Source organism: Pangasianodon hypophthalmus, chromosome 1, assembly GCF_027358585.1.
Source record: "Pangasianodon hypophthalmus isolate fPanHyp1 chromosome 1, fPanHyp1.pri, whole genome shotgun sequence".
In the NCBI taxonomy this organism is placed as follows: domain Eukaryota; kingdom Metazoa; phylum Chordata; class Actinopteri; order Siluriformes; family Pangasiidae; genus Pangasianodon; species Pangasianodon hypophthalmus.
In genome coordinates this window covers 3841912-3866065 of record NC_069710.1, presented here as the reverse complement: position 1 = coordinate 3866065, position 24154 = coordinate 3841912, and the positions used below count along the sequence as shown (strand labels likewise).

General features: G+C 39.8%; 1 protein-coding gene across 2 annotated transcripts in view; it reads right to left on the bottom strand.

Moving 5' to 3' along the window:
* si:dkey-22o22.2 (neural-cadherin) overlaps positions 1-24154 on the bottom strand; it is a 108049-nt gene that overhangs the window by 71008 nt on the left and 12887 nt on the right. Inside the window, exon 1 of one of the 2 annotated variants that reach the window (XM_053237468.1) lies at positions 10423-10823. The exons of the other annotated variant lie outside the window; for it this stretch is intronic. The gene's annotated coding sequence lies outside the window, so the exon portion shown is untranslated. Of the gene's footprint in view, positions 1-10422; positions 10824-24154 lie in introns of those variants that run through there. 2 annotated transcript variants of the gene reach the window in all.

Genomic DNA, 24154 nt, shown 5'->3' with positions numbered 1-24154 from the left:
CATACCATACTGATCCATCTGAGACACACACATACTCACAGTGTCCATCCTCAGTGCCCATTAATCACCCTAAACAAAGTTATATATAAAAAAACCCTTTAAACCCTAATGCTAAGATGCTGTGTCTCTCTGGCAGAGTCTCATGTCCCAGCATTGTTTCGATCTATGGGACAAAAGAGCAAGCCTGCATCTCCATCAGTGGGCAGACGTGGACAGGTGGAGGACTGCTCACTGGCATAATGAGCATTTGCAATTCAATCACAGCAAGGAAGGCGAGGACATTCAGCATTATAGTGCTTGAGCAAAGCTAAAGCACAGAGAGAGACAGAGCGAGAGGATGAGTGCCAGGGAAGGATGGGTGATGAGAGATAGAGATACATAGCTTTACGCTAATGGTGCTTCTTCTTCAAACTGGACACTTGAGGTGTTAATCATGTCTTCACTAATGTGTTGAATTAATAAAACACTGTCCTACTATCTCCCCGACTAACACCAGCATTACTGTACTTCACAGTGTTGACCAAAGACAGATTATAAAAGGGTGAAATGCTTGCACAGAACTTTATGAATAATGTAGAGGCGTATCTCTATGAAGAAGATAACAGCAGTGTGAATCAACTATTACCTCTTTACATAGTGTGAGTGTGTTTCTGCATGAGAGGAGCCCACCTGCCTGCACTGGTGCGTATGGCATTGATTAATCCCTCACTGCTATCTACTTTCCTCACCCATCAATCAGCATTAGAGGCCCACTTACTATTTTTCTTGCCCGATTCCTGCCATGTGTTGGACTTTTTACCAGTCTTGCTGTGTGATAGCGCTATAGAGGCATTCAAAGGGTCTAGACCATTGTGCCTCCACAGCAAGACGTGGCCATCCTAGACAAACTACCCCCTGCTGTGGTTAAATGCCCACTTTGTTGGCGTACGCCTTTAATTATTTTCCCAAGACAGAGAACTGTATGTGTGTGAGTGGGGTAGGGGGGTGTAAGCTGTATGGGGGATATGATCACATGTATGAGTAGACTTCCAACTAAAAAAAAAAGCTTTTTCTAAAGGACAGATTGGAGCCTCAGCACAATCGAGTAATCCAGTCAGATTTCCACTTCTCTGGTATAATTTCACTAGTTATTTTCAGGTATTATTTCCACTCATCGATGGTGCTAATTTATTCAAATTAAACTCAACTGGTTTTCCATGCAAGGGAGAAAGAGAGATTGAGAGGAAGGGAAGTGGGAGAAGTGGTGAAACACTGAAAATGGGAGAGAGAGAGAGAGATAGAACTGCTCTTGAAGAGGTCTCCAGGTCCCTGGTACTAACCCATTAGAGCTCTCCTAAGTTTTATTATTCACTCTATTAATATTCAACACCTCCATGAAGGTTATAAGTGTCCTAACAAAAAGAGTCCTAATGATTAAATGGTGCCCCAACTCCTCCTTGACCCATCTCTCTCATATCAATTAGACTCCCATATCTTCACCAGAAACTGGAAGCTGAAAAAAAAAACTCTCAATTTTACCTAAAATTATAAAAAAAAACAATTTTTAGTCCTACATATGCAAGAGCAATTTATGGTCCAACTGTATATATCAACACTCCCTCTGAGATCAACTGTTTGTTTACTTGAACACAATTTTGTAGATCTGCTCATCCTAGTGTATATATACCTAGTTGGGGAAATAAATATGCATATTAGTTTAAAAATAAATGTAATAGGCCTTCAGATTTTGCCAAAAGCCCCTCAGATGCCACACTTCATTTTGCATCTATTACAGCAAAGGAGGAGAGAGAGGGAGAGAAGCAGTTATTTATCTTCATTCTACAGAGAGAGGGATTAGTAATGATTGATGTGTGTTTGCCGTCGGGAACACTGGCAGCACAACAAGCTTGGAATAATAGAGAAAGCAGGAAGAAGAAGTGAGTGAATCAGAAGAGTGAGTGAAGAGGGACTGAGTGTAGGGTGCAGGGAAGGAAGAGGGCGTTTGGGTTTAGAACCAGAGGCCAGGTCTGGCCAGAGGAGTATTTCAGACATAGCCATTGGCCTTGCATCACACACTCTTCCTCAACCCACAGAACAACTTCAAAATCATCTCTTTCTCAACATCTTTCTTTCTCTCTTCCTCTGTTTTTTAGCACAGTGTGTGGTGATTGGCAAGGTGATGTGGAGAAGCCGGAAGGCTCAATAATAAATAAAGCCTGTGTTTCGTAGGCTTGATTGCTGTGGTGATCTGTCAAGACTCAGCCTATGAAAGGAGCAGAAATTACAGACCTCTAAAATTCTACACACCCACAGAAACCTGCTTAATTGCATCCACAGGCCTGAGGCACGCAGGTAGAGATGCCCCCGGCTCCCGCATGAACGCTGTGCTCCATATTTGGGACATTAAAACAGAATGCTATGAATCCTCCACTTCTCAAGGCACCCCAGTATATTATATCCAGCTCAGGGACAGGCAGCAGTGTGCTATTTAGATTCATTCATTCATCTTCAATAGCTGCTTTATCTTGGTATCCTGGTTTATCACGGGGGATCCAGAGCCTATCCCAGGAACACTAAAACCACTGGATAGAGTGGCATTTCATCACAGGGCACTATGCACACATACCTTTGCACACTCATTCACACCTAGGTGGCAATTTAACATAGCTAATCCACATACATGCATGTTTTGGGAAGTGGGAGGAAAATGGAGAATCCAGAGGAAACCCAGGTAAACGCAGGAGCAACATGCAAAGCTCCACACAGCAAACCCAAGCTCAGGATAGAACCAGGGAGCTGTGAGACAGCAATTCTACCCACTGCCACCATGCTACTTGTACAATGGTGCGATTTGTGCTCATTGTGCAGTTTCGTGCACATTTTTTTCAATATTCCCAAGTTCGGCCCTGACCCTTATTATTTAGCATTTCAGTGGCATTTCTGGGGACTACAGCTGCTTTTTTTCCCTGTAATGCTGATATCGATGCTCTCTGTTCCACCAATTATATCCGAGGCATTTTGATCTGGCCATTACCCCTGAAACAAATTAGTCAGCAGCTGAAAACCGCATTCAGGTGATGACTGATCTACCAGGCATGGCTACAAATGGGAAACATGGCTTTGAATTCTTTTAATTAAGTGGAGGGCAAAACCTTTTGTGTTCCTGTTAGCAATATTGCAGAGTGCAGTGGGAGCTAAAATGTGTCCACTCTGGACACCAACAGCATATTCAGTATCTCAAACAGAGGTGTTACACTGGGAAATGCCCCTGGAGGAGGTATAGAGACACACTCAATTTCAATATAACTGAAAGCAAAGTGGGGAAAAAGTAGGAAAAAGAGAGATGGAAGGGAGGTCAACAACAACCAATTGCCACTTGGGAGGCAACAAAGGCTCTTGATGTCAGGCTGGCCAAATCACTAGCATCACCAGTGTTTCTGCCATCCATCAACCACAGAAAAAGCCCTTCTCCCTACTAGCTGTTAAATATTCTTTCTCGTTTTATTGATATGCTTTAACATAACATTTCAACTTGTTCAAAAAAAATCCCAACCACTAATCCCGTAAAGATATCAACCGAGAACAATCCTGACTGTTCATGTGAATTTTTTTGATTAGTTGGATAAATATCAACCCCAGTCTGTTTTATAGCAGCCTCATAAACCAAACTGTAGATTTCACAAATGAAAGGTACTTTTCATCAATAAACGCCTACAGCTATAAATCATGAATAACAATTGACTGACAACCAAACATTTCTTTGTCACCGATTTAACCAAAACTCTAATAACTTTTAAAGATGTAATGGCATGAACTTTTTTCAATCAAATGGCTACGCCTTGCTCTGAAAATTGTCATAGTGTTTAAGATTTTTCCCATCGGAACAGTGTATGGAAGTACATATAAACAGGAGTGTACATGAGCTCATATTGTCACCTTCAAGATTCTAAAACTTGTTGCCAGAAAGTGTACAAAAGATAAGACAGACTCTGTGTTCCATGGTAGAGCGTCACAGACTACCATTTTATACTAGAAGTAATGTATTGAACTAGATATCCACCTTGTCATACATTTAGGTAAAATTATGCTAGTTACACTGCAAAAACTTTTGTATATCTTATACCTATTATACTTCTTATATTTGTTGTATCATAATTTCATAATGAGAAATATTTGATATAGTTTGCCCCCATATTTAAAATATTTCCAGTTGATAACAGCATAGTGTTTTTTGCACCATTTTTGTAGCAACGTGACTATGCAAACACTTTAGAACTTTCACTTTTTCAAATTTTGCTAATGAATTTATGATTTTTCTAACCTAGAACATTACTTGGCAGAAGTTGTGGCATATAAATTTAATCTGATCACTGATACAAGTACTACTGTGAATGTTCAATGGTGATTGATGGCCATCCTCAGGTCTGGTCTCCTGGATCATCTCTTAGCACAGCAAGTGAATGAAGGTGAGACCTGTCTATCCTTCTGTCATCCCACAGTTATGGCTATTAGCCCTGTCTTCATGCTCATCTCTCGTTCTAAAGAATGAGTGACAGTCTGGGGCCAGAGGCCACTACAGCCCTGCTCACAGAATGAGTGCCAATACATGAGGGACAGAGAGGGCAGGAGAGATAGAACATCTGAATGGGAAGCTTTTGTGTGTAAAAAGGAATTTGAGTGACACAAACAGTGCAAATGTCAATCATTTTGGGTCAAATTAGAAAATTTTGACACCATACACACTCTAATTTCCTGCACTCATTTTCTGTTCTGTCTACACATCATACATATGATATTCAGTTGAAAAAAAAAATGTGGTTTTAGACCTTATATACAAAAGTAATATTGATACTAGCAAGCCTGGTTGATCTGATTCGCCACTACACCAGCAGCAGGACACAGGCCCCAGATTAGAGATTTTATTTTTGGGATATCCCAGAGGCGATGGCCTCATCCAGGCAAACTGGATTACAGAAATTTTATTGGATTTGTTCTTGTCCAGCTTGTCCTGTTGAAGCATTATTAATCCAACTCTTTAGAAACCCCAGATCAAATTCATCCTGTCACAAATTAGAACTTTCTCCTTAATGTTTTCATGAAAACCTACTTTTTCATCTCTTTAGCTCCTGCTTTAATATGATACTGTGACTTTTATGCAAATTTATATGTGGTTTCTTGCACTATTGGTGTGTTTGAATAACCTTATACACCCCCACATATTCTGTAGTGATCAGTCTTGCAAACAATATAGAATGATCACTTTTGCAGATACAGTTTTTCACAATTTGTGTATAAGCAACTTCTACTTCAACAGAATGCTCACTAAAAGTAAATTTAGAATAATTTTTTATTTAAAGCAGAAGGAGATCTTTTGAATATGAAAAAAAGCTAGAAATAAAGAGCTTCCCGGGGGAAAAAAGGTACTTTAGGTTTCAACAGACTCAATATGCTTTAGTTTCGGCATCATAATACTATCGAAATCAGTTTATCCAACTGTACTTCAATCTGTTTAGTCAACAAACCAATCTACTGAGCAGTACAGATGTCACTGAGCAAGGACAGAGGTGTTTATGATGGATATTCACTGAGAAGAGACTGGTAGCTTTGATCATCCTTTAGAATACTTTTACATAAATATTGATCGGACTGGTGGAGGCGTCTCCTAACTCTGCATATACAGAATATCTGAATCTGAATATACAAACATACATGTTCTTCATCTGCCGCACACACTCCCAAACCAACAACACTCACTTTCAAACTTACTGATACCGACTTGCTGATTATATCAACCGCAGAGTGAAGCAATGTGCTTCCTTTGTGTTCAAGCTGAATTTTACAGAGGGAAAAGACAAGATGAAGGTAGAGACTGAGGGAAAGAGAGAGAGAGAGAGAGAGAGAGAGAGAGAGCAAGTGAAGGAGAGAGTGAGAGTCTGGTTCCATAATGAGGCATAGTGTTTAACCTGATTAATGTTATCAGTAATAGGACTAATTATTTCCTCTACCTCTTAAACTCGCAGAGTTAATCCTGTTAAAAGGTCTGGTATTTTGGACCAGTGCTTAATTGGCAGTGGAAGAGCAGGAAGCTAGAGTGCTGTGATGGGGGTATGTTGGGTTGTTAGAAAAAAGCAGCTGTAATTATTTGGGACAGTATTTGATTTTCCCTTCCGAACAAACAGCAGAAGGACATAAGCGGCTTTCCTCCAGAATTTTCAGTATGAAATCAATTATATGTGCAATAATAAATCCTCATCTTTCAGGGACGCATGGTGCAGCGTGCTCAGCCTAATGACAGCAGACGACTCCAGCAGAGCGTGTCTTTTAAGAAGAGTGAGAAAGCATGCCAGATGTGTGTGCGTGTGTGTGTGTGTAAGAAATTAATTCATTATTATTTTTACCGCATGCAACAAGACAGGCTCAGCACTGATTTAAGCAGCAAATGCATAACATTAAGTGTTGCTGTTTGCTATTTTCTTCTATGTTTCTTTCTCTCTATCATTCTGTACATTGGCACATTGGAGTGAATAAATTAATGTTTGAGAGACGAGTTTTGATTCTTTCGCTTGTGACAGTGTGTGTTTACATGCACAATAATGATACTACTATTATCAGATTTTGGGAGTTTATAGACATAGGCAAGTAAACATCATACTACAACTTTTCATACTGGATTAAGATCATTAGCAGATTACAGGAAATCCAATAAGGATACCTAGATTTTAGCCCATTAATCAGGTCATTCAATGTATGCACTGTATACTTAATTAATTTAACTGTGTTTTGTTAATCTGTTAGAGATTAATTTTCTACATCAAAGAATGTTCAAATTAACCTGGTAGAGAAGAACCTGTGGAAACGATAAACACTCTAAAATTAATTCAAGAAAAGCATTACATGCAATTTGCAACCATAAAAGCTTGCAAATAAATATTGATCAATAAAGTCTCAATGTTTAAAATAAAACATCACATCCTTCCACTTGTGTTCACTGATAATTTTCAAAGCGAAATGGTAGAAACCTAATTATTAACGGACTAATGTATTAGAATTGAGATCTATCCATCCATCTATCCATCCATCCAACCATTCATCCATCCATCCATCCATGTTACATATTAGTGAAAGTCAAAATACTAAACACACTTATTTATTACTCTTTGCCTGTAATGGTAAGCATATCATATGACTATGTGTAGCTATAAAAGAAGTATGATCAGCAAGTTAATACAGAACTTTTCTTTAAGAAGAAGGCAGCAGTAGAATTATCTCCACACACACACACACACACACACACACACACATACCCCTCCAGTCTTAGCCCTGGATTCTCTTCCTAGAACCACCTCCTTCTTTATGCTTCACTGTCTTCCTTTCCTCTTTCCTGCTTTTCTCCTTTCTTCTCTGACCCTGCACTAATAACAAACATATTTAAGCTTAAGTTTCAGACCTCCTCCATGGTCTTTGATAAATAAACCGATGTTTCCTAATAAAGTTCACATTGCTGTAAAAGTTTCTCCCCACAGGGAAGTGGGCAGCAGCTGTGTGCTCGGAGTGTGGTGATAAATCAGATCCACACTTGCTTCAGTACGAGATGAGTTCCGTCCAAATGTCTGATCTGAGATGCGAGAGACAGCTGCACAGCAGAAACACATCAACATCATGGCAGACGGCCAGGCAGGTTTAGATACTGATCTGATGATCAAAAGAAGCAGGTCAGAGAGAATCTATAACAGGCTATGCTCAAAAGGTTGGATTCAACCTGACACTAGTGGTGGGCATCAGGACTCTGTCACAGGAGTGGGCAGTTTCATGCGGGTGGGAGAGGACAATCAGATATAAAACTCAAAGGACAAAGAAAGTGTATTCATTAACATGGGAGCGCATTTCACATGCCGGCTTGTTCACACATAGCTCATTTCTCACTGTAGTTTCAATTATTAATTCGATTATATTTTAGAGAAACTGACTTCATTAGAAAATTATTGTGAGCAAGTACATAAATAACTGCATGAGAGAGCAGAATTGGTGAAGAGTGTCTGTGGGAGCAGGTGGGAGTGGTATTCTTTGTTTTTTTAGCGTTCTGTTTCTGTAAAAGTTGACCATAAAAATATATTTCTCCCAACTCTGGAACAAGGGAAATGATGGGACTTTTCACCACAAACATATTCACAAGTGGCCGTATTCAGAACTGATGATTTAAATTCAAAAGATACATCAATAAATATTGCAGGAAAAGTTATCCATACTCAGAAAAAAGAATTCTTCGATGGTGGATAGTTAAGGCTTCTTGTCTTCCTGAAAAGTTCTACTTGGAACCCTCTCTGTAGGGGACACTCTGCTGTAGGGTTCTACCTAAGGGTTCCCCCAGAGGGATAAACTGAAGAACCATTAAGGGTTTTAGCTATAACATTTTTTTCAAGAGTCAAGCTTAAATTTCTGGGTGGCCCATTCAAATTATTCCAACAGTGACAAGTTTAAAAATTAAAAAAGTCATTTTAAAATGTCAAGCAATATTGTAGTTACCCCTAAAATACCTTTGTGTGCTAATCAAATCCTCACAGTGCATATGCAACTCAACTCTGATTAGAACCAGTGGAAAGAATGATAGAAAAAGGGAAATGTAAAAAGCAGGGTTGAGGAGGAGATGATTTCACTCTCTTTTTCAGGGCAGTGGGAATGGTAGCAGTTAGGGTCAGGTTGCTGCAGGCTTGAGCTGCTTCTTCCTGTTTGCCCTATGCCCATCAATACCAGCCTAATTTCACCTTAAATAAACTGCACCAATGGGTGTGTCCTCAGGCCAGAGTTACTCATTACGAGAGGAAATCAGTGGGGGAGTGGGAGTATTGTTTGGGTAAGTGTTTATTTAACCACTGTTTGTGTGTGTTTATGTCAGTACTCATGTGTTCATTTACTTGTGAGGGTGCTTAGCCACAAGAGAACAATTTCTGATTGGGTCAGACAGGAGTAATCTTAGCCATCTTTTCCCCTCACCCGCTTTCTCAGCTATGAGAAGTGGCAGAAAGCACGGAGAATGTTGGGAACAGTGTCATTGGAAATGCTGTATGTGTCTTTGGGCACAAAGGAGACTTTGCAAACTGGCCGCACACTTAAAGTAGGTGGAACATCCAGCCTTTATAGTGAAAGATGAGCAGCAGAGAAAGAAAGAGAAACACTTAAGGCCTTTTTTCCACTGAGGCAAAAAAACTTGAATTTCCACATAAAAAACATAGAGCTGTACTTTTTCCATTGGCCACAGTTGTTCAGAAATTTAGGGTACTTGGGTATGGCAGAACTGTTGGTTGCTGATTGGCTGTGAATACCATGCCACTATGCAACACCATGTTCACAGAGACAAAAACGGTTTTAAAAAATAGAGAATGAAAAACACCGGGGAGTCTAGTTCATGTGTGTTTTTTCTACCTTCAAAAGAACTGCGCTTTTTTATTCCTCCACCTGCAAGAACATTAAATTTCTCAAATATTGTACCAGCACAAACAATATTTTTTACAGACTTCACAGACGTTTTTAAAGCATTGGTAACATCTTTGAATTTTTTTTTCATTTTGTCATGTCTTCATCAAAGTGTCTCATCAAGGGTGTATTCCCACTTCACATGCAATGTTCCTGGGATAGGCTCCAGATAGAGGATACTGAGAATGAATGAATGAATGAATGAATGAAAGGTAACCCCACAAATCACCCAGAAACCAGCTTTCACTGGAAAGTAGGGCAGGAGTTCGGAAGGAGGCAGAGATGAACATATGGGACTCTAAGAGAAAGGAACCACTGCAGGATAAATGTGACTGAGATAACATCTGTCATTCCATACTGAGATTTTTACTTGATCAAAGCGTCCTCCAGCATCCACCAGCAAAAAGAAAGGCCAATCAATTCACCGAAAGGCAGCACACATGCAGCAGAACTTTCAACAGCTCAGCGACTCTGCTCGCCTTCTCATCTTCTTGCAGCACTTCAGCCAAGTCTAGATGTTGTGCTGACAGGTCAAGGAGAAAACAAGCAGACCAACTCCAAACTCCAGCTTCACTTAGCTTCAGTCATCCTTTTGTTCAAGTATTTAGTGTAAATATAGTGTGCTTTTGGGCTAAAAGAAAACCTGCATGGCCTGCTGAACTACTTTGAACTGTCTTTCTCCTGCCAGACACACCATTTAAACTGTCTTCTTATCTTAAAGGGTTTGTTAAATATCCCGGACCCATTTAGCACAATATTGAATTTCGCAAAAGTGTCTTATTGACCCATACTGACCCGCATATATAACTGGAGAGCTGACAGATCAGACGAGTAAAGCAAATCCTGTGAATCTGATTGCACTCAAGCAGAGCACGGTTCAGATTTCACCTCTCTCCTGCTGTTAACCCTCCTGTTTCAATGCCTGGCTCTCAGCACCAGCAGTCAAGCCCTTCAACTCCACATTTCACTAACCTGGAAAAGGTGGCTTTGGTTTCCAGACACTGATCTGATGGCAGACTTGATCTGTGTTTGTTTAGTTCCATGAACAAAGACTATGTGTGCTCCGTCCTGGCTCTCCACACCTGCAGCTTCTCTGCTGTTTCTGTTTCTTCAGCTTTGGACACGCACTGCTCAGATACCTCACATGACCATCATCTGATCCTGCTTTCTGATGACTTGCTTTTCATACCCAGTGGTTCAGGCTTTCTCAGGTTATTTTCATTATATAGTCCAAGACTACCTAACGTTACACCGTTATGTTTTTGTGGTACTCAGAAAAAGAACTTTGCTATGAAATTTCCATTGATTTTGAAAGTTATTTTAGCTACATACAATCAGAGGTGGTAAACATACCCAAATTCTTTCCTTAAGTAAAAGTGCATTTACTATTGTAGGTCAATGTAAATAAATATAAGTACAACCTTAAATTCTTCACTGTATTTAAAGTTTTAAAGTAGAGACTTATAAATTTACTTAAAGTATTAATGTAAATGTACAAGAAAAATTTACTAAAGAAAAAGACTTTTACCACAAATTCTACACTGATTTTAGTTAAGGAACCAAGGAATGTAGGAAAACATTACCTAAGGCTAATTAACAATATTTTTCCCCCCCCTAATCTCTCAAATGTTAGCTAGCACGAAAATATCAGACCAGACAAACTTGTTGAATGTTAATAGCTAGCTGTTACACTACAAGCTGCCTTGATACATAAAGTGTACATAGCATTAGATATATTACAGGTCTGACTCCTGCTGTCACATCTGTTAAGGTTTAGATTTGTAAGGAATTTAGATCAAATCACTGAAGCTGTCTGTTGCTAAAGTCACCTTATGAATATATGATTATAGAAAAATGCAGTGAGTAGAAAGCAGAGATTTTTTTAAATACAGGGAGTAAAAATCAAAGGTATTTGGTGGAAGAAAAACTCAAAGTACAGATACTTAAACATCAGATTTACGTAAATCCTACCTCTGCATAAAATGGTTTCACACTCGCGTTCTAAGATAAAATAGCTGCTTTGTTAAGGACATCAGTTTGACAAGGTTAAGGCAGCTTTTTGATTACATTCTTTAAGTAATGAAAGAAGCATAGTTATAATCTGAGAGAGTACAAGGGCGAGAGATACTGAGTGTAAGAGTGAAAGAGAGAACTTTTGTGTTTCTGTTTGCCACGGCAGATCTTCACCTTCACATTTTCAACATGCCAGTCAGCTTACAAATCACAGAAAGTGGAAGAACATAATTCTCTTTGACTTTGTTCACCTTTTCTACTCTCTTCAATAATACATTTATAAGTGTAAAAGACAAGACATGCAAAGGCATCAATAAGTAAGCAGGCTGGTGCTTTTGCTGCATGTTCACAGCCACCACTCCTGTGTCCTTGCACCTCTCCAACAACTCTGTTTACTCATGACTAGAGCCCTGCTGCGCTTTTCTTCTACCTCCCTTGCTTTCTCCCTTATTTTTTCTCATGCTTTTTTTTTCACTGTAACATGGTTTGCGTGGTATCCAGGCTGGTGTGGCTGTCTGCACGCCTCAGCTGAGCTCAGGTGAAGAAGTTAGCGTTGGTGGTTGGTCTCTGAAACGGATGCGGCCCCTTTAGGGCTGCTGGTTCAGGCGGAAGGAGGGCAAGTAGGAATACCGCTACAGTCACCTGACAGCGAGTGCCAGAGATGGGTTCATGTGGAGCACGATAACACGCCTCGCTCTAGTTCACCCCGTGCCACCCTGAGGGTCTTCCCTGTTTACCTGTCACTGGAGATTTCATATGAATCTTGAGCCTGGTTTCATATTCAATTAACGCTCTTGCCTGAGTAACATCACGGCCTGTCCAGGTTCTGTAGAGTCCTACATGCAGGACAAAGGTTGACATTTAAATGGCACAGGTTTCAAGTGGCTCAAGCTATACATTCATTAGCCACCTCGTTTCAGAAACACAAGCCAAGACATGCATTATACATATATAAAGAAGGCTGAGGAATGCAGGAGGAAGCTAATTTGCTTGTGAAGCACAGACATGTGGGAATAGCTGACAGAGAGGATAAGCACAATGTAAATTCTAAGGGAAGAGACGCAACCTAACGTCAGTGTGAAATATGACATCAATTAACAGAGAGCAGAGCGTAATGGCACCGAAGAAGGCAAGCTGCGGAAACAAGAGCGGGCCAGAAAAAGCCTGATTATTAACACCTTAGTGTTGAAACAGCTGAATGTGCAGAAAGACAGAACTCAGGAAAAGACAGCAGGAGGAGGATGGCTGTCAGTTAAACAAAGGGACAATAAAGATGTTTTGGCATGTAGGTCCTCTTCTGTGGGTGGTGTCATATTTCATCCGCCTTCGTGAGCATGTTGGAAGTAGTTTCATATCACTCATCAGCGCAGAGACAGGAGCGCGCTCACGCTTCACAAGGAGGCAGGTGACTCCGTCAACTCCTGGCACTGCCACGGAAATGAACCCCTCTCTGACAAATGAGTGCTCGTCCTATCCCTCCTTTTTCATTAGCCTCCATGTTTTGAGGCCAGTCAAGTGTAGCACACAGCAAATAAAACACCAGCAGGAGGAAAAGCAGAGTGAGCAAGGCGAGCATAATTTAATGAAGCAGAAAGAAAATGTTTCTCCATTCAGCTGCAATGTTCTTTCATTGCACTTTATAATTAAAGATGAAAAGATCTGGCTCAAACAAGCAGCTTCTTTCACTTTAGGGTTATTTTGCTCTGCATTTAAAAAGGCTTCGCCCTTATTATTTTTCAACCTGGGGAATGGCAAGAAATGGAGGAGAGAGGCAGGGGATGGGAAATAAAAAGAGGGTCACACTGTGAGGTAAAATGGTACCTGAGAGCAGAAGGGAGAGGGAAGAAGAACAATGCACTCAATATTACTTTCTTGCACTGAATCACTGTGTGTTTCCACTTTGTTTCATAATGTTCACATTTGTGTATGTGTGAACAAGTGTGTGTTTCAGAATCTAAAAATGGAAAGAGGGCAGTGAAAATAGTGCGGGCTATCTGGATGAAAATGAAGGGAGTTGTGTGTCCAAATGAGGTATCTCCTCTGGAGAAAGACCGATTCCCTCCTTTCTGCATCAGGGGAGCAGGGCTAACACCACCCTGCCTACACAAACCCACACATTTTCCTTAATCGACAGAAGTTATGGATCAATTTTAAATCACTTGCTTTGAACAGTAGAATAAAAAGCATCACATATTGTCTCATAATGAGGCTAGAAAGTTCCTCAAGGGCTCAAAAAAAGTGAACTGCGAGAATAAAAACAGATCGAACACCAAGAAAATGGCTTCAGAAATTGTTTAAAAGCATAAATAAATCAATGCTAAGTCAGAGTTTGGGTTAAGTGCCTTCTGTCTTTCTTCTGCCCATGGCTAGTATTTTCTACGTTAATGCTCTCAGTTTAGCACTATAGAGAGACTGGCGCTCTAGTTCACATAGTATTTGTGCATAGAAGCAGTTTGGAAGCAGGTCGCCCCAGGGCTTGCACTTTCTCAGTCAATGCGGAAACTTTCACCATGCTTTGTAGAAGTGTGGAGATCGGTTTTGATCTGGCAGCTCTCTGGACACTACACAAGCTCAGGCTGGCATGCAGCACTGTGAAACGGAGATGCGTCAACTCATGCCCTACTCTCTGTTATTCCTCGGGCATGAAAGAGCATTCTGTCAGAACAAGGCAAGAGTGAGCACAACGTTCTCTAAATCTGGCATGAAAGCAGTGCTTGCATGCACACATCCTAGACTATGTATTATGCCTGCCTGTGAACCTCCCCCCAAAAAAACAGAATTTAACTAAAGCAATTACTGCATACTGTGTCCCATTATTTCAGTGGGTCAGAGCCTTATATGGCATTGTAAAATTTTAAATTTCTTTATTTCTATATTTCTTTACCATTTTAGAGCACTTTCTTAGCTGTTTTGTCTGACACCGAGTGAAACTGATGAATGTGGTCTGCTTTGGTCTGACTCAGCAGACAAGATTTGCTCTGAAGTGTGTGGGAAGAGATGGGGCAGGAAGTCTTTCATTTATTGGTCAGAAGAATGGCTTGAAAAAAATAACTACTCATATGAATTTTTGTATTGAGAACAATTATGGACATACTGAGAAAGTTCTGTACATAAAAATTTTGATATCAAATTTTCTCTTATGATGCTGGATTCATGGGACACCCTGTGTATTGCACTGCAGCAGACCAGGTATGTACCGGCACTTAATTTGTCAAAAAAAAAAATTTACCTGGAACCCGTAGCCTTCTTGGTTTACTTCCTGTGGTTGGGTTGAATCTGCAGTGTATCTACACCACTCTTAAAAAAAAGATTCCTCAAGGGTAAAGGTTTAGTTTCTATAAGGATTCTACTTGGAACTTTTTCTGAAAGGGAAGCTGAACCCTTGAGAGTTTCTCCCAGGGGGACAGACAGAAGATTCGTTTAGGGTGCTGGCAGAAAGTGTAAGGTTTGACTGAGGCTGGACTGAAACCGCCTCTAGCAGACTATGTGTACTGGTTGCTTTGGTCTACACCTGAGGGCATCTGTCCAAACTGCTCTGATTTAAATGAACTAAATATTTAATATGTGAAAGTGCCCTCAAGTTCACTCTGTGATTTGTGTGGGTGTACATTCCTACACTGGCATCCTATGAATCAGTACGGAGCTGGATCAGCAGAGAGAAGCATGGCATGGCCAGGGCACTGTGGGGTATTTTTGAAGGCATTTGGCAGAGGACATCCCCTGGTCAGTCAGGCTCAGGCCCGGATCCAGAGGCACAGCTGGAAGCCCAGGCTGGCTGCCGAAGCTCTGTGTCCCAGAGCACACTTTCCCCTCTAGAGCAGAGTCAGAGAGAGAACACATGGAGTCCAGAGAGAGAAATCAGTTCTTCATCTGCCTTTGACACAAATGGAAAAATGTCTGTCATAAAGCTGCTCCCATGAGACAACCCACCATTGCAAAACCCACAGACGTTTTGAATTTCATGAGGCTACTGAGGACACACGCTGCTTGAAGACTGATATAAAAATCAACCCAGTGTCTGAAATGAGACAAGCATATCTTTTCCACTCGTTCCTTCTGAAATTAACATATTTAACATTCTTATGGAGCTGAGATTTCATGTGAGGAGCGTGGGCTAGTTTTTCATGTGGCTCATATGTCAAAAACCAAGAGACAGTGGAAGGACAAGTCAAGGCATCACTAGAGGCTTCCTCCATTTAACCCAGAAGGATTCTTAAATCAAAGTGCGTCCAAACAGTAAACATATTTACTATAGCTTATATGAAACATACACATATGCTTACACGTAAAAGACAATCTGAATGCACAGATGGAGCTGTAGAAACAGACAGAAGCAGACTGCAGTCAGTGCAGCAGGACTGACAGTATGAGTAGGAGTAAGTAAACAAATAAGCAAATATTTATATGTCTATTAAAACACTATAGAAATCGTGCATCCTAATAACTCAAGCTATTAAACGCTGCAAAGATCCTGAACAGAACTCATACAGTCCACACTGTGTCCTCCTGTCCATGCTTACACACTCTCACATACATGCAAACACATTTATTGAAAAAAATCTATTTTATTCAGTATTCCATTTCTGATACGTGTACTCATCCAGGTGCATCCTGAGAAATAAACGTATCAAACTGTACTTTTCCTTGTCGCTGGGGTACCAGTATGGGGACACGTTTGTATCTTTAGTATGCATCTTTAACCTTTAAAAATAATTTTATCTAATTGGACCTTTATGTAATTGGACCTCAAGGACTACAGATGTACCTTTAAAACTCTTAAAAAAGCTAATTAAAGGTTCACTACATGCATTTTCCCCAGGTAAAAGCTACATACTAAGTGTACAAAAGATGCATCCTTACTGGTACTATACCAGTGACAAGGAAAAGTATGGTTTGGTACCTTTATTTCTGAGAATGTGCTTCTGAAGCAGGGGTGTGGACTCATGGGTAGCACACGGTAGAAAAAAGCCTTGGGCATTATCATCCCAATTCTGACCAAAGACCGTTAGTATTATCCTTCTGTCCAGATTAATAAAATATATCAGTCTTTATCAAATCATTATTGTAACATTCTAAGTATTGAAACAAATCCTTTGGTAATCAAGGAATGAAGAAGAATATGAAGAAATACAGCAATGTCATTAATTTCTACTTTGTCACTCCATGGGTGTTTGGTTGTTGCATTTTAATAAACTAACACCCTAAAACTCTAACATCCTCACTGCCTTTCATAACCATTCTACTACTGGAGAAGTTCAGAAGAACAGCAATTAATCTCCTTTCTCATTCATCCGTACCTACGAGGGAGCACACTTCTGTGTAAAATTCAACCCTGGTAAATTTCACGCCTGTCAGGAAGGCCCAGGAGTCCCAGGAAACCCAACCCCAGGTTCCTGAGCGAGGAGGGGTGTGTGAGTGTTGCATTGCACCTCCTTCAACCCAAAAGGGTGGTTAAATATGGAATAGTGGCGATAGAGGTACACCTCTGAGGAACGACGACATCATTTTCCCCAGAGAAAACATGTATTTCCTTTTCTGTCTGCCTGGACATGGACTCTTGCTGTATCCCTGTGTGACTCTCGTTCAGGCCATGTCTCTCATTCTCAGAGCAGTCTCCAGTTTCTGTAGCCCAAAAGTGAACATGGCGTAAGATGACTGAGCAGGCACACTTTCTTTTATCTGTGTGCTCTCAGACCTGGAGGTATCTAAGTCTCTCTCTCTCTCTCTCTCTCTCTCTCTCTCCATGTCACGTCTCTCCCAGTAGAAACACACCAGGCACAGAACATCAAAGCAGTCCCTTGCGCTACGAGCGAAACTTCAAAGGTTGGACGTGTTACTCTCCTTGAATATGTGTGTTCAGCTAAAGCTCACCATAGATAACAGCTCCAAATACACTGCTGTAATTTCATGCTCCATTCAGATGCCATTTCAACCTGAGAATTGACTTCTTGGCGTAATTAAAAGTGAGAGCTCGGTAAGGGCAGAAAAATTGTTTAACACACACAGTTTCCTTCAGGTTTAAAAACATTTAAATGAACAATGAGAACCTGATATTCATTGAGTACACCTTTTCTGAGTCCCTTAAACCTTTATCATTCTCAACATAAGCAAATATGTGAATTTATAATGTCAGGCCTCTGTTTGTGGTTTTTCCATGACACAAAATACACCAGTTATGAAGGTTCCAGCGCTATGGTTGTTGGTATCTACTCAAGATTTTCACCAACGGAAACTAAGGGTACTTGGGGGGTTGGGCAAACAACACTGCTTGATTTTGACTTACTGTGTCATACCACTGCATCGCACTGTGACACACTCCTGTACGAATTAAAGATCACTGATACAGGAGAACAATCTATGACAGGGTAGTTTAATACATTAGATAGTTGCTTATTTTCTAGTAACAGCACTTCTAAAGTGTTTTAGTTCTCTTATACTACAATAATTTGCTAATGATTGCATTTTTTATTAATTAAAACACAATGTCATACGTTTATCCATAGTTTAATGGCATGTAATGTGCGAACAAACGGTAGTCAATAACATATTAGAACAGTGTATTTATATAAACCTATGATTTGTCAGAGTTGCTGTTATAAAAAATGAATTAACAGCTTCTGACCAATCAGAACTGAGAACTCAACAGGGCTGAATTTATGTTTGTGTTGTCAAAAGCAACATTGTGCTGTTTTATTTTTTGTCCAAGTTTTTTAAGCTCATTTTTTTCAGAAATCGTGCCATCACAATGTTTTTTACAAACAGAAATACTTTGGATTTTGGATAATATGGGCTATGACTTCACACGGTGTTCTTAGTGCACCAATAAATACTCACTGTCCTGTCCATTTTGTCATGTTTTTGTTTATACTGTTTTGAAATGAAATTCATTTTTATTTTGTCACCATGGATTTATTTTAGTTTTGTTAGTATTTAATTGATGCCAAAAATTTTAGCATTTATAAACTTGTTAACAATTTGTTAACAATTGTCAGTAATTTTGTTGCACTTAATATTAGCTGATTAAGGAAAAAGCCAATTAGTCAACTTCTCAAGCCTCTCAAGTTGGTGGAACTAGTGTCCTATGTTCTGTTTTTGTTGTTTGAATGAGCAGCAAAAACAACAACTACAACAACAACCTTGGATGTGTATGTGCATTTTTTAATTAACATGCTTATAATGACAGAAACCGTACAGATTAAAGCTGTTTTTTTCTAACAGCAAATTTTAAAATGAGCATGCCTGGCTGTAGGAGGTAAGCATTTTCTCTCCATGAATAAAGAAAAAAAACTAAGAGGTGCAAACCACAACACAATTTGCACATCCCCATCAACATACACAGCAGACACCCTCCTCAAACATAGCATGCATCCCGAACTCCTCAGGGTCCATGCAAGTGCTCAGCACACAAAGGTACACAGATGTGCACCATGTCACACACAAATGGCACATTTCATTCCATCACGAGGTGTGCTGTGTGGGTGATGGGGGTGTGTGCTCAGGCCTCATTGCTAAAACACACAGGTTAAATTTTGCCATTTACACACAGCCTGTTAACCTCACCCCAACCAGCACTGGCTTTACTAGCAGCAGAGTTACACTTCTACCATAAGCTCTCCACTCCTTCTAAACTGTGTTCGCCCTCAAACTGTCCACTTGCTGAAAACCCTCAGGGAGCAAAAGTGAGAAATAATCTGGTGTCTGCTTTTCACAAGTCTACCAGCATGCACTCTTATTCCTCTCTTCCTCATGATCCCTCATTCAGAGTCACATACAGGGTGAAAGACAGCTCTTCATCCAAAAACTGTTGGGAGTAAACACATGCAAATAAAAGGCTGTTTCCTTTGTCCCTGGAAGAAATAGAGAAATCATTCTCCCTATGGCACTATACTGTAAGTATGAGGATGATCCAAACACTGTAAAAAATACACAACCACATTTACACACACAACCATAGCCATTGCAGAACAATCAAAGAAATTAGAGAACAAATTCTTATAGCCAGCAGAATACAGCCAGAAAAATGATTCTCCATGTCGAGCTGTACAACTGGACATTCATTAAAGAAAAATGAAAAAAAAAAAAAAAGTTTTTGCATGTAATGAAACTCCTACCTGCAGCTGGCCTCTTTAGAATTCAACCCACTACTGTGTTCATTTACACTACAAAAACATGTGTGCTAATCTGCGTCGGATACAGGCCCGATAATTTTCATTTAATTAATTTATAAATCATTAGTTATTTGACTGATAAACTGAGCTGGAAAACCATGTTACACACAACCTACATAAACCGTCCATGACAACTGACATAAACCTACTTAAACATTTATAAAGGATTATTCCAAGGGGTTAGCTGCATAAAGACTGCAGCTGTATTATGATGTCAAGTTGACATAACATCTAAATCAAGTAGAATGCCTGAAGTGGGGAAAAAGTGCTGGTATTCCTCTTTCTGGAATGGTCTGGAATATATTCCTTATTAGATTTAGCAAACCATTAAATAATTTTGAAGCTCTGTGGTGTAAGGATGTAACACAATGCCACAACCTGTATCTGGTTAGTGCTCCAAATATTCGCATCTGTATCAATATTTGAATTTTGGGCATGGCCTAAAGTGGAAGTTTTTTTTTTTTTTTAAGAGATATGCGCCCACAACCTCATCACATGACCTCCAGTAAAGCACCTATCCCTGCTCAGAGTCAGCTGATTACTAATGACACTCATCTGTTTCCAGTCACACTACTACCTTTAAATAACCCAGACTCTCCACATTTCCTTGTGAAGTCTCGCTTCACTATTGCATCTGTGATGATTCCAAGCCTTAGCTCTCTACCTGTTTTGATTAGTGTTTTGACGACAACCTGCTTCACATGTACTGATATAGTCTTGTCTAGTTTATGTCTCTCTGGCAATCACCTCACCTGTTTCATTTTTCTGTAAATTGCCTAACACTTTGATTTGTTTGCTATATTGGTTTTAATAAAATAAGACTCTCTCTCTCATTCTGAGGTGTCATCTTCTGTGTCATCTTCTAGCTCCATTCAGGCCAATTCACACCTGACACATTTCTGAAGCACATGATACACACAGCAGTTAGACTTCCTTTTTAACAAGAGTTCCAATCCACATCAGGTGTGTCAAATGCAAGCCCTTGCAGCACGCTGCCCTTGTCCAAGTAAGTGAAGCATACACTCTATAGACATGAACTGAAATTAATAGGAAGTATATGCAGTGAACTTACACTCCGCTTAGTTTGGATATGTAGCATAAAACTATTGATATTTAGCTAAATAGTCAGTTTGATTCTGTGAGTAGGTGGGTAAAGTGGAATACTGTGAGCTTATAAGAGGTGCCTGTTTGCAAAAACTTCCGGTACACAAAAGAGCAAAACATAGAAGTGTTGGTGAGTACTGGCCCACTTCATCTGTCAAGTGTAATAAACTTTCTAAGGGATTGTTGGATTGTCATGAATTTATAGCTCAGAGTTCTTCTAGTATATCAACCAAAATCATTTGGCTCAGGTGTTATGACAACTTGCTATCAAAATTGTTGGAAAAATCCTAATGCAGGTTTAGGCCAATAGTCATGAAGGGCTTATGGAGTCTCATTTAGCCCTCTGAACACTTAAGTAAAGTTTTACCAAACACGTTTCAATCTTTTCAATAAGCTTGATTAAAATTTGTAACGTACAGAAACACTCCTTTAAATTCTTAACTTTTGTTAGAAACAGCTATCAAGTTAAATGCTAGCTGAGGAAGAGGATATCAGTTAATGAATAAAATAGAAAGTATAAGAGAAAGAGAGAGAACAATAAAAGCAAAGAGACATATGGCTGATGTCCAGGCTCCCTGGTTCTTCTGCACTCTTTTGCTAAATCCCTCCCGCAAAACCACACACCGAAAGGGAGAGGACGGAGGCGAGGGAGGAGTTAGGAGGGTCTGGAGAACAAACCCATGTGTTTCTGGTTTGCCCTGCAAGAGCTCAAGGGTGGGCCACTCAACCTCTGACCTCTCAAGCCACAAGTTAGCTGCAGGCAGTGCAATACCAGCAGGCATCCGGACAGCATCTGGCCGTGCTCTACTCACCCCTCTTACACACAGATCTTACAACACCCTACCCACCACCAGTGAAGCAGTATTACTAACACTGTCCTCTGCGCAATACACTTTTAATAGGCTTGATATATACAATCAGCGCATACAAAGAAAAGAATGAACTTGTGAAAGCCTTGGATTTATCCTATCTCAGTGGAGTATAAATCTAAAAAAGATTTAAAAAAAAGGCAGTTAGAAAAGTGTGTCAGACTGCAGTAAAAATGAGAAAGTAAAAGAGAAAAATGATGATGGACTACTTAGCAAACGAATCCCTGATCCCTGCGATGAATGCTGTATTAGTTGAGCACTGCATTATTGATGCTTGGACGAGTCTAATGCAAAAATACTATCAAATAGTGACAACTGTGCCGTTCAATTATTACTGTGTGCAGTGGAATATGAAAGGCCTTTGATAGGAGACATAAATTCCCCAGACTCCCCCTCAGGAGCAGAGTTAAGCAGCAACAGCCGCCTCCATCGCGCCTCTGCCTGGACTGGGAAGTGCAATCAGTGTGTACGAGGTATCAAGAGCTCACAACACTCAGCCAGCACACTCACGCTAACAAGTGCCAACGCTTAAGCCGAAGCATCTCTCTGATACCATTCGAAAGCTTTTTTTGTACACAAACATTGCTAATATGATCCCTTATGAAAATACAGTGTAAATAATAGTTTATTTGGCACCCAGTGTATCTAAAATATAATAAAAGTATAATAAAAATGGTACTCTATCACGAACTAGCCATCAAACCATGGTAGCAAACCAAATGTATAAATACTTTAGCTATACTGTGAGTTCTATCAAAGTGTACTTGTAATTTTTTTCTTAAGGGATTTTAAACTAAATGAATGATTTTAAATTCTGTATTTTCCCTACTTTTGAAATGTCACAATAGTAAGAGTAGCCTAGATCTTTCCCTTTATTCATTTACAGGCTTGCCCACTCACTCGCTCTTACTCTCTTAGACACACACACACACACACACACACACACACGTGCACGCTCACTAACACCTCTTTGATGTTTAACTTAATATCCTGTGTGTTCATAAATCAAGCAAAAAGCTAGACTGACCTTTATAACCCCTGCGGTAAACTCACTCTATGAGAGCCCATAAACACGCCTGATAATTTACAGTCACTAACTTTAATGTGTGCGAAAGAGGTTTCACTGACTGTCCTATAGTTCATCTCAGCCGAGAATGTTATTCAAGTGAATGCATAGATTATATAAATATCCATAGAAAAGGAAAATCAGTAAAGAGGTCTCACTCATAATTTTGTAGTTTCTCAAGGATCAGACAGAAACATAGGAGAGGCTTATGCTTTAGTCTCCTGTCTCTCCAATTTTTCTCCTGAGCCAAAGACCTTAGCAATCTCACATGTCCCCTCTTGGGTTTCACCACAAATATCACCCTCACAAACTGTACTCAGATCTGCTGACAATGATTCTCCTGTTGGTTAAAGGCCTGAGCCTGTAACTAAAGGATCATGAGACACATTCAAGGACTGGTGGAGGTTAACAGGTATGAGCTTGCACTACACTAAAACCAGGTTAAATTTACAATCCTGAAGGGAGTCTTTACTTTGTTCCGCTGTGGAAAGCCTTAAAGGTTATAAGAAGAAACTATGATTGAGGGTTTCAAGTAGATCCCCTTTAGGAAGCTTACAAACATAGAGTGCCCAAGGAACCCTTGAAGAACATTTTTTTTTTTGAGTGGGGAGAAGAGCCACTGCCCAGTCACCACGGCTGACCCTTAGCCTCTTTCACCTTTTTTTTTTTTTTAATCAAACTTCACTCATTCTTCTGAATACAAATTCTGAATTTCAAATCTTTTAATCTCCAATGTAGCCCATGTGTCCTTTATATTCTCAAATCTGATTGGTCAGAAGGTGTTAATTTTCTATAATAGCAGCTCTGACAATTGTGCCGGCTATATAAACCACAGTTTTAAATTAATGCGCTCATCCTGATATGTTAATGTTTATATAGTAAAGCTCATTCATATGGACTAATAATGAATGGATTCAAAAAATCATGTGATTTAACAAAGAAAAAAACAATAATCATTGATATGGAGAAGCTTTCTGTGAGGAGACATTTGTTTACTATTTTTGTAAGGAATCTCGGGTGTCAGAGGTTTGTAACAGTCAGTAGGTTTTCTGCCATTGGGAGAGTCTTCAAGACTGGTTTCAAATTAATATGACAATCTGCCCTGTTGTGCTTTATTTGTTACATAAAACATAGGAATCACCATGATGTATGATGTATTGAGTTATTATGGAATAAACCAGGGTAATAATGTATCACTAGCTCTGTCAAGTAGCTAAAATGTAAAAAGATGTAATAAGTCTTCCAAACAAAGAAATCGAGTACCTAGGAAGTCAGAAATGATGAAGTACAGTGTAAAGCAGTTTGGTTTCTTCTTTAATACAAGATCTCTCTGTGCAATTGGCCCATTGTGTAACACCCATAGTTTCTGGAAGTGCATTTGTTTCACTGATATTTGAGAAGCATGTTATCTGACCTTTACTCTCCAGCCTAGCATGTACAGTTTCTCATTCAGAGCTGCTTTCAGGTATCGAGTCACATCTCTG